General features: G+C 44.0%; 1 long non-coding RNA gene across 1 annotated transcript; it reads right to left on the reverse strand.

Annotated features, from left to right (window-relative positions):
- Positions 1 to 463: 463 nt before the first annotated feature.
- Positions 464 to 8,507, reverse strand: LOC138539788 (uncharacterized). The gene is made up of 2 exons (XR_011287859.1): positions 8,137 to 8,507; positions 464 to 7,142 (listed from the first exon to the last, which is right to left on the reverse strand). It is a non-coding gene; the product is annotated as an uncharacterized lncRNA (long non-coding RNA).
- Between the last annotated feature and the right edge of the window lie 7,769 nt (positions 8,508 to 16,276).

The following is a 16,276-nucleotide window of genomic DNA, read 5'->3' on the forward strand; positions in this document are numbered from 1 at the left end:
AATCGCGGCGGGGCCAAACTCAGCCTTTCATCCTTCCGAGGTTGATAAATGAGCACCACACACCGTGGGTAATAATAAGCAGCGCTCAGATACCTGAGGGTTTGTAGCGCTATATAAAAGCCTAATTATTATTATTATTATTATTATTATTATTATGTGTGCTAATTGCTACCTTTGAAAACTTTGAATGGACCAAAAGCACTAAACATCCCATGCCCTTCAGACTTCTGCCTGGGCAGAGGCCTCTTACAATAGAGATTCTGGGACACATATGTGTGAAATAGGAGAATAGGTCTGAAAAGCCAGTCCGATAGCACAGCAAGTAGATGCCCACTTTGACATCCGTGCAGAGCCTGCTGAAGCAGGTTCGAATCCCGGCAGGGCCAAACTCAGCCTTTCATCCTTCTGAGGTCGATACACAAGCACCACACACCGTGGGTAATAATAAGCAGTGCTCAGATACTTGAGGGTTTGTAGCGCTATATAAATGCTACATTATAATTTTTATTAATAATAAGAAAAAATAATGTATATATTTATTACAGAATACATCTTATACTGTGCTCACATAGAATGTACATCATAGGATTACTTGAAGACTTAAACCGTGTTCATTTAGGCACATGCGTCTAGTTTATATATTCAATATCATTGTGGTGTATACAACAAATGGAAAAAGAAAATATACAAATATCATTCCAAAATACTGAACAATGTCCACACAACATAAATGTAAACAAGCATAAAGTACAATACACTGCAAAGTTGCAACCTATATATCCATGTAAAAACATTTAATACATAACGATTGTGTTAGTATTCAGCAGCACCGTATACCCTAACTATTGTTTAATCTGGTCAACTTGTTTTGATGAAAAGCCTAATCATGCATGCACCTTGTCTTTCTCGGGGCAATATGATACGCTACTGAAGAAATACACTAAATACAATGTAGGATTCTTCTGAATTACCCCGTAATTCATGAATTAGGGATTCACAGCTCTTATTTCGTGTGTCTGTTTCATATGTATTGTAGGTTGCTTTAAATTAACACCTAAAACATTGGAACTTTTTTATGGACAATGAAAGCCATCTCACATCCATTCCCGACAGAATTATGACACATATTTTGGTTATATCAGTTGTCACATTTGTATCTTAAGCTGTCTTCAAGCCCATGAGATGCTGTGAGTGCTGCTGAGATCTAGAATTGAATCGCTTCTGGATTCACAAAGTACTGCTGGAGTCCAGAATAAATGTCCGTGGAAGTTGCCATACAATCTACATCTCTAGAAGAGAGCATTAAGATACAGTTGTAGCTTATGATTTAGTAGACCAAAAAACAACGTTTGCAACACATGGATTTCTCCATGGGCATCAAAGGAAAAACACTCAACTGCCTGTCCTCTTTAATGAATTGGCAGATTCTCTAAATTGAAGCCAACTGGCTATCCTCTTTAATGTATGGCAGATTATCTAAAGTCAAGCCAGGCTTATCCAGTTAAATTCTCATGGAGGGAATAGTTTCTCAAGGGTCCACCGTCTCACATTGATTGTTTAGCATATTATCAAACCACTTGCAGACCTACTTAATTCTTAAATCAAATTCTTCCAACTCCGGAATGATGTTGTCTAAATTGCATTCAATGTGGAACCTCACCAAGCCAATCATCCTCTGATCAATATCTGTCTCGGTGTGAGTCAGGAGTTGATGGTCATTAATGACTTCTGCCTGAATGCAGTTAAATGTACAAATCCCATCTTCAAAGCATTTCCCATTCAACGTGCGTTCTGCCATTGGAAACTGCGCGACTCCTTGAACACAGGGGGACATCCTGAGCTTCCAATTTAACAAGAATGTCTCTCACACCACAACTCAATGAGCTGCCATTTAAATCCCACTTCTATCTACATATGTTCAGAAACAATGCTCTGTTTCGTGATATCAGCCACAGAATTCACTTGACCAGAGCCTTGGCATTTTCAGAAGCAAACTACTGTAATAATCTATTCCTGTGAATCAACAAAGGTGCTATGCAACATTTATAGTTCATTCAAAACCTTGAAGTGCATTGAAACCTCACTACCACAACTATTCAGGACTTAGGGCCCTCAAATATTGATCACCCTTAAAATGTGCCTTGTATCTAAACGTATCCAACAAAAAGGGCCAAGGTATATGAGCCACGGCATATAACCCTATGTCCAATCCAAGACACTCAAGTCAGCTAACGAAAATCGACTCTTTATATCTAGGTTTAAGGAAAACAAGTTATCAGAGGGAGAACTTTACACTCCTCTGCACCAACCCACTGGAACTCCATCCCAACATATTTCAGACTGGAGCCCAAATACCAGGGATTGAAAAAAGTGGATCATGAAATAAAATGGCTCTCTTGATATTCACTCCCCACCTTTCTGAACCCGATTTGCAGCTCCACCTCCCTGTCTCTTAGAAGACTAGACCTTTTTACACTTATATTGCATAATTGTTGCAGTGTTTCTTATCATATACTAGGAATGCATTGTCTTTACACTATGAGTGCTAGATTGCACTGTTGTGTATATCCTATGATCAAAACCTATGTACTCTACCGTGTGCACTTTCCAAAACATGCAATGTAGTGATGTACAAAACAATAGTAAAATAAATTATATAAAAAAAACCTCACTTTTGACCGAATCACCCCCTGTACTTCACAAAGTACATTGACTTTCTCTCTCTAGGCCAGAATGCTGTTCAAGAATGCACGTATCATCTACAAAGTTGTCACAAGTAGCACACCAGCACACCTGGCTGCTAAGCCCCACATGTTTGGTAGCACATGCTTCCCGTGCATAAAATCGACTAACAGGCTCAATCACAACTCATCCGCAAAGCGTGGACCTGCAAATAACTCTTCTCTTGTCCCACCTTCTGTAACTTGATCATGGTATCAGCTCAGAATGCCCACTAAAATATCAAAATGTGGCTTTTTTCAACAATGTCTGACCAAATATTAATCCAATGGATGCAAAGAATGATGTACGGTCCTCAATTCACAGTACTTTTCTACTGTTAAAAGACGCCATCAAAAACAGGAGTCGACACACCCACAGTACAGTGCTCCGCTGTTCTCAAGCTGGGCCTGGACTTCAAACAATAAAATCATATTTGTGATAATTCCAACACAGTTCTCGGTCGGGAAGCTTATACACGAGGTTTCTTTGCTCCCATACATCGGAGAGCTAAATCTGCAATTGTGTCTGACTGCGCTGGAGGAGCACAGAGTCTACACATTCAGAGCTGCGTGCACTCTTTGCATAGCTTTCTCGTAAACGTAGGGCACATGCGCATGTGTTTATTGATTCACCACAGATAAAAAGCCGCATCTGACATTTTCTCATTCATCCAGAGAAGACAGTCACTTTGTACTCTCACGAGAGGGAGTGACAAGTTATAACAGAATAGAGAGTTACATTTTGAATCTAATCTCATTTGTTTACGTACATTTATTGGACATTATTTTAACAGGTGTTTCCCAGATATCAGTACGTTCTGCTAGACAATGGTGCACCAATTCTGGTATAGGAAATGGCCACCATGGGCTTTGTCAGAGCAGTGTCACTTTATCATTTACATTAAATATGCTGTCATAAAGCAGGGCCCAGCTCCATCTTTTGGCACCTACCTTTTACGTTTCACATAATATGTGACAGGCCCTCTCATACAACTGCTAAGACTCCATTTTATTGCAGTCTCCCTGACAACGAAAAGATCGTTTTACTGAATGTTCTTATTTTCTTCACCTATGCAGCTCTCAATGTGCACTTCCAACTCCTTATAATATGGGTTTATATTTTGAACTCCTTTCCTACTGCAAGAAAAGAAAAATACAAACACGAATTGTTTTACATTTCTTTTCAAATGTGGAGAGTTTGTTGGTTGATGTTTACAAATTGAGTTTTGGTATGGTTTTCTTTTAAACTGAATTTGGAAAGTAGAATACGCCATTCCAGCAACGTCTGCTTCAAACTGAACAGACATAGAGAACAATACATACATGTCCCTGATTTTTCTAAAAAATACGTCGAATTTTCACCAAGATTGACTGCTTAATCTAGATGCGCCCGAGGTGTTTTTTTTTTTCATGGAGCGCTTTTGGACAGCGCATAATTCTCTGCCCTTTAGAGCGTCGACCCACCTCCCACCAGAAACAAGGCATCCACAGAGTAGAAAGTGTTGTCAACGTTGCAATGGCGCAGCTATCCTTCATAAGCAGAGCTTTAAAAGGAATGTGCCACGAACATTCTTTGATTTCGGACAAAAAACATTAGTCTTGAACATGATGCACTGGCAGCATAGGAACCAAGATAGTGGCATGGCTAAAGGTGCATGTGTTCAATAGATTAGTTTGGCCACTTGAAAGAAGCAGCAACATGGGTAGTGCACAGATTACTAAGTCATGTTATAAATATGATCAGAGCGGTTGTGGCTAATTGTGCAACGATGATTTATGTTGCACATGCAACATGTGCACATGATGAACGATGTATTCGTGTGATAGGGGATCCGGTGGGTAACGTGCACATAGACCTACTTTCAATGCAAATATATTTTTCCTCTACATCTCTGTAGCTTTTTTAAGAATTTGTTCAGATTTCTTCCTTTTTGTTTCATTTTTGCATGTAACATGAACTGTATGTCTACGTCTTTGCAATAATGTGTTTTCAAGTGTGCATTGTTTGCTTGGTGTGTTGTTAGTCTTATTCTTTAAGCTGTTTTAAGGAACTTCGTTTGAAGTCAGAGGAGTCGAGCTCTGCCACATGATGCATTGCTGCAACGGGAGCCTGCGAGGAGCCAATCTCTCCTCCTCAGTAATGACGAGTTACATGAAGGTGGGCTCTCTCATACACTGCTATGTGCAAGGCTGGAGGTGGTTATTCACAACATCACACCTTGACCAAATATGGGGCTTGCATGATTTCCATACAGCTGTGTGCAGCTCTGCAACAGACAACCACTCAGGTCAAATACAAAGAAGACTCTCTGGGAAGTCACTTTCTTCTTCTGAAGGCAAGATGAGTCTGAGATCTGGCATCAGATGTCTCCCCGGATCTCTGACCCGGCCTGTCCCTGCCCTGACAAGGCTTTACCGAGCTCCCAGCTACCCCTAGGGAAGCTGGGGCGCTCAGTGATCTAATCTGCTCAGTGCTCCTTTCCCCAGCTGTCATTTGCGCGTTTTCAGGTTCCATTTGGGCAGTCTGTTTTCTTTCTTCTAGCCTGAAAGGGACACCACGGTAAATCAATGGGCTATGATTATCACTGGGGTTGGGGCCATCACTGTTAAAAGCAGGCTTTCCAAATGCTGGGTGCCCTATTGTATATTATAGAAAAAAAATCACCTTGAAACTCAAAAATACTGCTAAAACTTGAATTCACTAGTTATCTTTGAAATGTGTTTCTTTTTTGTCGGATTACCACACACATACCCTGAAATGTGTGCGCCCCTTCCTTTGTGTTTTTTTCACAGGCTATATTTATAAAGATATGATATGCTTGTCGAACTTCTTAATCACAAATAAATGCCTCTGCTGTGCTGACGGCAGTTCTAAGGAAATTGAACTGTAGGTGCCAACTTCTGATTTTCACTACGGGGGCAGGAATACCCCCACCTCCACCCTGAATATAAGCAAGCGACCAGCACAACTACATCTGAAATGTTGTCCGTTCATCCAGAGAAGACAGTCACTTTTTACTCTCTCCAGCGGGAGTCACAAGTTATAACCGAATGGAGAGTTACGTTATGCATTCAATTTCAATTGTTTAAGTACATTTAGTGGAGATTATTGTTACAGGTATTTTCCCAAATATTAGTACATTCTGATAGACAATGGCCACCAATTCTGGTATAGGAATACGGCCACATGAGATTTATCAGAGCAGTATCACTGCAAATGAGTTTACAGTAGATATGCTGTCATTAAAAGGGCCCAACGAATATGCCCTGGCCAAACACATTTTATAAGACTTGTTTCTTATAAGGAATTGTACACATTTATACGATTAACAATCGTTTTCTTGTATATATAACATCTCAGCAATGGCCTCTCAACCTGCTGAACTACCCTGGTAGCATTCTACTGTAGAGCATGTATATGCTATACATATAATGTACTAAAAGTCACTGCATTGCCAACAGTGTTTTGGGCGCACCACTCCCGTGGAAGTGATTTAATGTGGAATTGATGTACAGTGTGGCGTTTGGAAAGAAGCAGCATGAAAGAAATAGCACCATTTTAAAACTATTATTTTGAACATTTCCTTTGAGCGTAGTTCAAATGTCAGCCCCCTTGGAACACCACACCTCCTCCAAATTCCATCCCCACCTCGGTTCCTGTGGGATCCCCCTTGTTTCCATTTCCACCACTGAAGATGGGGATGGTGACCCGAACACTACTGTCACCCCTCGCCGTAATTTTAGGTGGGGACAAGGGTATTTGCACCCCCATTTTGTCCTACTCATTGGGCGGGGGCCCCTTTCATTCACCCCTTTGATTTAGATGTTCCCCCCAACATTTTCAACAGTTTCTCCACTGCTGCCGTTGTGTCTTCCTCTTGCTTCATTCAAATGTTATTAAAAACACACATCTCTGCCCAACAAATCTGAGTCCAAATAGCCACCCAGCCCTGCAAAAAAATGCCTAACAATCAAAACACAATGGGCCTGATTTACAGGAGCGTTTTATAATGGCCCAATACCGTAGGAAAACGCTCTGTGAATGAGGCCCAAAGAGGCATTACTCCCTACAGATAACACAATCCCAGCAGAGACCCTTAGTGATCCTATCTGACTTTTGCATCTTACTCCTGCACTCGGGTATAGGGTGCGGTTACTGACTGCGCATTGGCTTTAGTTCCTGTAACTTGTGAGTGTGTGAATCACGCATGAAGGTTCTGGCAAGCCGTGTTTTCTGGGAGGTTCTGATCCACTGATAATCCCCCGATTTCCTGTGGGTCACTACGAACTCATACAGTGATTCATTTGTAGCCACACATTGCAGCTCCAGTGTTTGGCCCCAGCTACTGCCACATTACAGAGTTCATTCGGGCAGATATGTTATGCTTGATTTTCTGTAAAGGCTCCAGTCTCTTCCGAAATCTAAAAAAGAAAAAAATGGTCATGCTAATCCTTCTTTCGGGCATTTGAATACAATGTTATGTATACAAAATAACAAACACACGGAAGGAGAGTTACGCTATCTGTCTTTATTATAACCGTGCCTTATAAGCTACCATCCTGTATACCACAAGCAATGTACCTATTCCAGAGACATTCCTGATAATGGCTCTGCCAGATAACTGCATGTGTCCCTCCATACGCAACTGCCAACGAAAGTTAGTTTACTGGTCACCTTTAACGGACACTACCAGGCATCAAAAGTCATCATAACTCAACTATTTTAAATGATAAAACCTTAACCGCAATATTAATTTGATAAAGCCTAGCAAGTGCCATATGCCACCTTATAAAACAGCTAGAATGTCAAGAAGAAGAAAGAACGAGAAAAAGAAAGCAAGAAAGGGAGAGAGAAAGAAAGAGAGAAAGAGAGAAAGAAAGAAAGAAAGAAAGAAAGCCGTTTGATTGCATTTCTATTCGACCAGTTCTCTATGAAATAGGGTGTCACATTTTTAGGGTTTAACGAGCTTCAGACTTGACTCATTTGTTGTTGTATGCGCACGAGTAAATTCCTACACATACCGAGTTAAGATCATTTATTAAACTGTAAGTTAATGCACCTGTATACGCGCCTTTAATTTAGCGATCAAAATCATAATTTTTCAACATCAATATTGTGACCACCAAAGAGTTTGGAAATCTAATCCCATTATTGAACGCCAAAGAAAACGCTAATTTTGAGAGTTCTGTTATGTGTCACTATTGTCAATGCTCCTGGATTTGGACAGTGTTATTATTCAACAGAAGCTCCCACAGTTCCTGGATACTTTCATCTCATAGGCAATGCTTAAGTATTGCAGTGACACGTCTCCAGACACAGACAGTACATGGTATATACCATATCACTAAGATCGACCACTGCGGAAGATGGGGCGCATCGCGCTGTAGTGTATGCACGATCCCATTCTGGACCTACCGTTTCGTGCCAGGTGCAGTGAGAGTTGCTTGCAAGGAAGTTGTTAGTTAAAGCAGGCAGTGGTGTCAATTCGCGTCACTTGCTGAGCACTCCTGCAACGCGGCGAAAATGCAATGGGAGGGGACCTGCGATGCCGAGTCCTCATTGAGAAACAAGCTCTAGAAGGCAGCGCCTCTCCGATTTGCATTGATTATCTCCAATCTCCACTTGAAAAGATACATTTATTTAAATGTCTCTGGCAGAGTGAGGCATGGATGGTAGATAGGAGAACGCGGAGGGGGCGAGAAAAGGCGCGCAATCGCAAACGGCCGTTGCGACTAGCTCCCGCCCAGGCAGAGCGAGCCGAGAGCCGAGCCTGGGAAGAGCTACAGCTCCCTCTTCATGTCACTGCGGTGAGATAAGAAATAACATCCACCGCGAGCACCTTCGCAACACAGATTTTAACGGAAAAGATATTCAGAGCAACGTGATTAGATTTCCCAACATTAGAATGGTAACGAAGCACAAATGTATTCCGTTCTTTTCATCTAAATTGTAATGAGGCCGATACATGAATCCAAGCATCGTTTTTAAATAAGGTGAAATGTACAATGGCGATGTTTGATTCTGCGCGCGTTTATATTAACATATGCTCGGCGCAGTCCTGTGGCATTTTATTGCATATATATATTGTAATGAAAAAGACGAGGGAGCACATTGTCAAGGCAATTTGTGCATTTGTTTTGCCTCGTGTGGTATAAAAATGGACTTCCTCATTCATGCATGAGACAATCGTCTGTACACTGTGATTTATTCATCAAGTTTCGGATTTAAACAGACCTAAATCAGAACACAATGTGTTTGCAGTACTATATAAGCCCTCTCTTCACAAGGAAACAGGGACTGCCACCCAGGCCTATTCCTATCTTGGAGTTTTCAAATTTTTTTTATTAAGCAATGACCACATTCCAGTCATGCATGACCTTAGGTGATTTTGAAATATCTCGCTACTCGAAAACTTCCCTTGAGTTTCTATATGAGACCGTGAATTCCAAGCTGCATCAGCAAATGTATTTCATTTTCAACTTCACTAATCACGTTTTGTCTTTTCTCCGATCTGCAATCCATAGAGATATCAATGAAGTAACCCCTGATGTGCACGTAGGCTCCCATTATTCATAATGCTGGCCTGTTTTTCCACTCAGGCCTAAAGGGAGGGGGTATGTCGGCCATTTTTACTCCCTAAGAGCAAGCAAATACTCCCCAAAAACCAAAACAGGGAGCAAAAATATGCACAATAAAAAATAGGAAACAGACACGTACAACATGGTGCCCCTGCTTTCACCCAAACAGCTCCATGGATATGATTGGACCTTAGTGCATGTAGTAGTAACACAGGAAGAAACTAATACTATGTATGGCTGATTGGAAGAATTAAACATGTGTCTTAATGTGCACAAATAACTAGGTGTAAAGAAATCATTATGGGCAATGCTGCATGGGCATCCCACAAGCGAGGCAGGGTAACTGCCGTTACCATCGGCAGTTGGGAGAGGGGCAGCCCCAACCTCCCCGCGCCTGCTCCTCTCCTCCCCCCAGCTACGGAGACACGCAGTCTCGGCAGCGCAAAAGCCACGGAAGGGTAAGGTGCGAACAGTCATCGCACCCTTCCTCCAAACAGCAAGGTGCTAAGCGCCATAAGGAAAACAACCGTCAGGCAGGGCCCAGGTTCAAGAGATCTGCCCCCACCAGGGGGTCAGACAGTCGGCTATCCGGCCGGGGGCTGCGACAACAGCAGCCCCCACCACATACACAACAAAGACCCAGGGCATCCCTGGGTCCTATAAATGAGAGCAGCATGCTCAGAGTAAACACAATCTGTTTGTGGACCCTGAACGGGGACCCAAGCAAATGAGGTTCAATGCTTACTAGGTGTCTTCCAAATCTTCTTGCTTCTTTAGCAATTCATGAAGTTCGCTGTACATCGCAGTGTCTTTTTTCCTTCCTGAACATTGTACTGTTCAAAGCAATTGCAATGCAGCCTTAACGAAGGAAGAAGCGCCAACCGAACGGCCAGTGCGGACGCGGTCAACCTCAACATTTTCGGCATAGAAGGAAAAGTGAGCGGCGAGCGTGTCCAAAACAAAAGAAACAAAGAAGTGTGCTGTGGAATCATCCCCAAAACCAGTGCAAACGAAGGAGAGACAAGCACTCGAACAGCACGGTGCGGACGGCGACCGATTCAACAATTTACAGCAAGCATAGCAGAACATGGGGCTCAAACGGAAAGCAGGGGCACCCCCAACACTGGTACAGAAGCCCAAATCACCATAATTGCTAGCAGCCATTGAAGCGGCAGAGCACTACGGATGGGCATGGGTTAGAGAAAACATGTACGGCCTACCCAGGGAAGGAATTACTAGCCCACGCAGCCAGGAGGAGGTTTCTGCACCATTAAAAAGGAGAAAAATATCCAAAGGTGCCAGAAAAGCTACCATAAAATTGTCAAAACTATGCGGGAATGTAGCGGAATTACAGCAACTAATGGTAGAAATAAGGGGGAAACAGACACCGCCCACAAGGGAACCTGGGGCCTCAAACCCTACTATCGCAATAGAACCTAAAATAACGGTTGTCAACCCACCCGTAACACTACCTACAGCAATCCCACCACAACAAGTACAGCAGTTGCCAATAGCGCCCACAGCTATAAATCCAACAGCCTCCACAACTCTAGCAACAGATTCAGCAGGTGCCCTAAAAGCATGGGCAACCACAGGCACAGACAACATGGGCGCGACAGGGGCACCCGGCAGCAATACAACTGACATTGTAAGAATCTGTAATGCACAATTAGACCAAAAAATGAAATCTTTCCAAACAGAGATATTAAATAGATACAAAAGATGCCTGGCATGGAACATTGATACCACAATCAAAGAAGCCATATGGGCCAAAGAATTTATAGAAATCTTTTCCCTAATAGAAACCCAGCGCAAAGGGAAAGACGCTTTCAGAGACCCCAAAAAATTACAAGAAAAAGCTATTGCCAGAAACGCCCAGGTAGAACAAAACTGGGACAACTGGTTACAGGCCTTTGCCATTTTAGCAACAATATATGAAGAAAAATTCCCCATGGATGGTAGGAAGATCTGGGCATACGTTGATAAAATAAGGGAAGTAAAAGTAACACAGAGGGGGAAGATATGGCTTGCATACGACATCAGATTTAGGAGGAGCATGTCAGAAAGGCTGGCCATTGAGTGGGATGAAGTCAAGAATGATTTATACACCCTCAACGCCGAACCTCCCCAGGAAGTAGATACCATGCATTCTTCTTCCAAAAATAGCAAAAATTCACAAGTAAGCAAATCCCATGACAATGATAAATCCAAAAAAGGAGAGCAGCCCTTTCGGAGGAACCAGCCTTGGGCGGCTAAAAATAATGCCCACAGACAGAACAAATAGCAGGCTGTCAAATCCAACATCCCATGCAGAAATTTTGGGAAAAACCAGTGTACATAGGACAAAGACTGCTGGTACAAACACGCGTGCACAAACTGCAACGGCGACCATGCAGCAAGCAACTGCACCAGACTACCAGCCAAGAAAGAATGATATCCCAATTTTAAAAACCAGGACAAACAGCCATCAATCCGGGCAATTATAGGGACGCCCTAAACAGCTACCCAGACAAGGAAACCAGCATGATACTATGGCAGGGCTTTACCAAAGGTTGTTTCATCCCATTTAAGGGCACTGGGTCACAATACATCCCGATGAACCTAAAGTCAGCCAGGGACAACCCCCAGATAGTAGAAACCAAAATCAAGAAAGAACTGCAACTGGGCAGGGTAGCAGGTCCCTGGGGCGCCATGCCTTTAAAGGACTATTTAATATTTCCACTAGGCCTGGTCCCCAAAAAAGAACCCAGGAAAATGAGACTAATCCATCACCTCTCCTAACAAAAAGGCCAGTCTTTAAACGACGGCATCCCACACACAGAATCCGCTGTATCTTACACGCATTTCCAAGAGGCGGTAAGGCTCATACAAGAGTGCGGCAGAAACGCCTTGATGGCTAAGCTGGACATCAAATCTGCTTTCAGACTCTTGCCAGTCCACCCAGAGGCACAGCAGTGGCTAGGTTTCACTTTTAACAACAAATTCAACGTAGATAGAGGCCTCCCCTTGGGGTGTGCAGTATCCTGTGCACTATTTGAGCAATTCAGTTCCTTTTTTCAATGGGTTTTCCTAAAGCAGAGACCAGGGACAAAAATAGTGCATTACCTAGACGATTTCATGGTCATAGGGCCACCAAACCCCAAGGAATGCGGCCGGGCTTTAGCAAAACTGGAGCACATGGCCGCACAGTGGGGAATTCCCCTAGCGAGGGAAAAAACCACCAAACCAGGCACAAACATAATTTTTCTGGGCATCGAAATAGACTCAGCAAAGGGGCTCTGCAGAATCCCCAAAACACAAATATCAGAACTCCTGGCTAAAATACAAAACCTGATAATGAGAGAAAAGGGGACTGTAAAGGAAATACAATCCTTAGCAGGCAGTCTTAATTTCACATCAAAAATAATACCTCAAGGAAGGATATTTTCCAGAGCCTGGAGTTCAAAATCAAATCACTCACCAAACCACACTTGCATATCCGTCTAGGCAGAGAGGTGAAACAAGACCTGGAAACATGGGGAAAATTCCTCAGAGATTTCAACGGGTCTTTACTTTGGCGAACACCTTTAAATACACGGTCAAACAGGGTCCTATACACCGACGCAGCTGGGAGCAAGGGGTTTGGAGCCATACTAGACTCCGAATGGGTGGCAGGACACTGGCCCAATTCATGGCAAGCAGCAGGGTGGACAAGAAACATCACCCTACTAGAAATATTCCCCATCTGGCTAACATAACACATCTGGGGCAGGCGACTAGCGAATACGGAACTTTTGATCTGGTGCGATAACATGGCTATAGTGAGTTCCATAAACAGAAGGTCTATGAAATGCCCTTTAGTACTAAAAGTATTACGAGCCATTACAACAGTCACAAAACAAATAAACGTTGTACTCAAAGCGAAGCACATTTCAGGGGCGGATAATATGATTGCTGATGCCTTATCTCGTTTCCAGTGGACAAGATTCTGAGAGCTAGCGCCACACGCCCAAGAACAGATGACGCCAATACCAGCAGAATGCTGGGCAATAATGGGAAGACAAGAATAACGGCATCAACGCCAACGCCAGAGGGCACAGGCCGGGATGCCCAACGAAAACCAGGCACCTCTAAAACGGGCGCCAACAACACATTGGCATCAACGCCAGCACCAGAGAGTGCAGGCCGGGATGACCAATACAAAGCAGGCACCTCTAAAACGGGTGCCAACAACACATTGGCATCAACGCCAGCACCAGAGAGCGCAGGCCGGGATGACCAATACAAAGCAGGCACCTCTAAAAGGGGTGCCAGCAACACATTGGCATCAATGCCAGCGCCAGACAGCCCAGGCCGGGATGCCCAACAAGAATCAGGCACATCAACAACGGGTGCCAACAACCTCACAGGCTTCCTAACGGAGATGGCAGAGAGGGCGGTGGCAAGCACCACTGCAACACAGTACAGTAAGTGTTTGCAAACAGTATTTAGGGCCACAAGTGTAAACCACGTAGAACTAATAACGATTAAAGATATAGAAGTATTTTTAAAATGGGCCCGGGAACAAGGTTTCAAAAGGGATTGGGCTAAAAGACACCTGGTGGCAATTTCATACTTTACAAAAATACAGGGCGATTCAGACCCCACCCAGAACGCCCTCATCTCTTATGCAATCAAGGGATGGGGCAGAATAGAGGGTCCGCAAGTGGACACCCGCTGACCCCTTGATTTCAGCAAACTGGTGCAGATAGCAAGCCATTTGGAAGCCATATGTTGGCACCCATACGAGATAATGTTATTTAAAACAGCCTTTTTCCTAGCCTACTTCGGGGCTTTCCGGGTAGGAGAACACATTGCTTCCAGCACCAAGGCCACAAACGGCCTGGGTGTCATAGAAATCAGGGTGAGCAGGATGTGTTAACATAGAAATGCAACAGTCGAAAACGGGTGTAAAAAGAACCATCAATATTTGTTGCATCGATGAGGCAACAAACTGCCCGGTTTGCATCACCAACCTCTATTACGCACAACGACCCAAAGTGGGGGGGGGGGTTTAATCCACAAGGATGCATCGGCTCTAAGCTGCTACCAATTTAAAGGAGTGCTGATAAAAGCAATCAGCAGAGCAGGGTGGGATCCCAAACTTTTCGGCACTCATTCCTTCAGGATCGGTGCCGCCACTGCAGCATGGCAAGGAGGTTTAGCACCGCAACTATTAAAAAACATAGGGGGATGGAAGTCAGACTGTTATAAAAGATATATCAGACCAAAATTGATCTAGCCATCCGCCCTAAAATTTTCTTTCTTTTACCTACCTCCCACCACCACAGAAACAACAGGCGAATCGAGGACCACACTCCGATCAGCATGGATAGTTGGCCACTTATTCGTTTTCAGGACAGGCAGATGGGCAGAAGAGACTAAAGAAGGGCCACCTTTCAGAAACACCATTACTTCATGGTGGGGATACAGAGGCCTACGCTGGGCTGACGTCCACGAAACACTAGCAGAACTGGTAGCATACAGGGACGCCCCAGAATTCCTGATCATCCATTTAGGGGGCAACGACCTAGTCAACACAGCTAGACGCATCCTATGCGAAGAAATCTGCTCCTCCCTAGCAGGCATTTTGCACAACTAGAGGGGTACTGAAATATATTTCTCAGCCATCTTACCAAGAAAGAAATGGCTAGGGGCCAACTGCTACAATTCTATAGACATATCCAGAAGAAAACTGAACAGGAGGATAGAGAGATTCTGTATGACAAGAGGACTGGGTTTCATAAAACACCCCGCCATTACACTAGGCAACTCAGACCTTTTTCTCCACGACGGCACCCATCTGTCTAGCCAGGGCATGGAGCATTTCTTTCGGGAAATCAATACAACACTTGCTCACAGGGGCTGTCTCTAGGGCATACTCTTGGGGGAACACGGTCAGACGGCAACCTGCCCGTGTGTGGCGGCACGGGTCCGAGGGGGTAACGTCAGGACCTGGTGCTCAAGAGTATGATACCATCATGATATGTGATATTGTTATTGCCATAACCCATATCTGTACAATAAAATCCTACGGCATTTTATTGCCAACACTTGATACAAGTTGTGAGACTATCATTATGGGAGAGGGTTTGGGGTTCGGCCATTACTAATGCATGCATATGGATTCAGCAGTTATGGGCAATGCTGCATGGGCATCCCACAAGCGAGGCAGGGTAACTGCTGTTACCATCGGCAGCTGGGAGAGGGGCAGCCCCAAATTCCCCGCGCCTGCTCCTCTCTTCCCCCCAGCTACGGAGACATGCAGTCTCGGCAGCACAAAAGCCACGGAAGGGTAAGGTGTGAACAGTCATCGCACCCTTCCTCCAAACATCAAGGTGCTATGCGCCATAAGGAAAACAACTGTCAGGCAGGGCCCAGGTTCAAAAGATCTGCCCCCACCAGGGGGTCAGACAGTCGGCTATCCGGCCGGGGGCTGCGACAACATCAGCCCCCACCACATACACAACAAAGACCCAGGGCCTCCCTGGGTCCTATAAATGAGAGCAGCATTCTCAGAGTAAACACAATCTGTTTGTGGACCCTGAATGGGGACCCAAGCAAACAGGAGGTTCACTCTTTACTCAGTGTCTTCCAAATCTTCTTGCTTCTTTACCACAGAACATGCCCACCCTACAAAAAGGGGAGAAGAACAAAAAGAAGTACAAGGCACTGTACGGTGCCCACAACAAATCGTGGGACACAAGAAGGTGGCACGGGTCCGAGGGGGTAAGCTCAGGACCCGGTGCCCAAAAGTATGATACCATCATGATATGTGACATTGTTATTGCCATAACCCATATCTGTACAATAAAATCATACAGCCTTTTATTGCCAACACTTGATACAAGTTGTGAGCCTATCATTATGGGAGAGGGTTTGGGGTTCGGCCATTACTAATGCATGCATATGGGTTCAGCAGTTATTACGAAAACATTTCCGTTTTCCCGTTAAAACAT

The sequence above is a fragment of the Ambystoma mexicanum genome, chromosome 1q (assembly GCF_040938575.1).
Source record: "Ambystoma mexicanum isolate Mex_15411 chromosome 1q, UKY_AmexF1_1, whole genome shotgun sequence".
NCBI lineage: Eukaryota > Metazoa > Chordata > Amphibia > Caudata > Ambystomatidae > Ambystoma > Ambystoma mexicanum.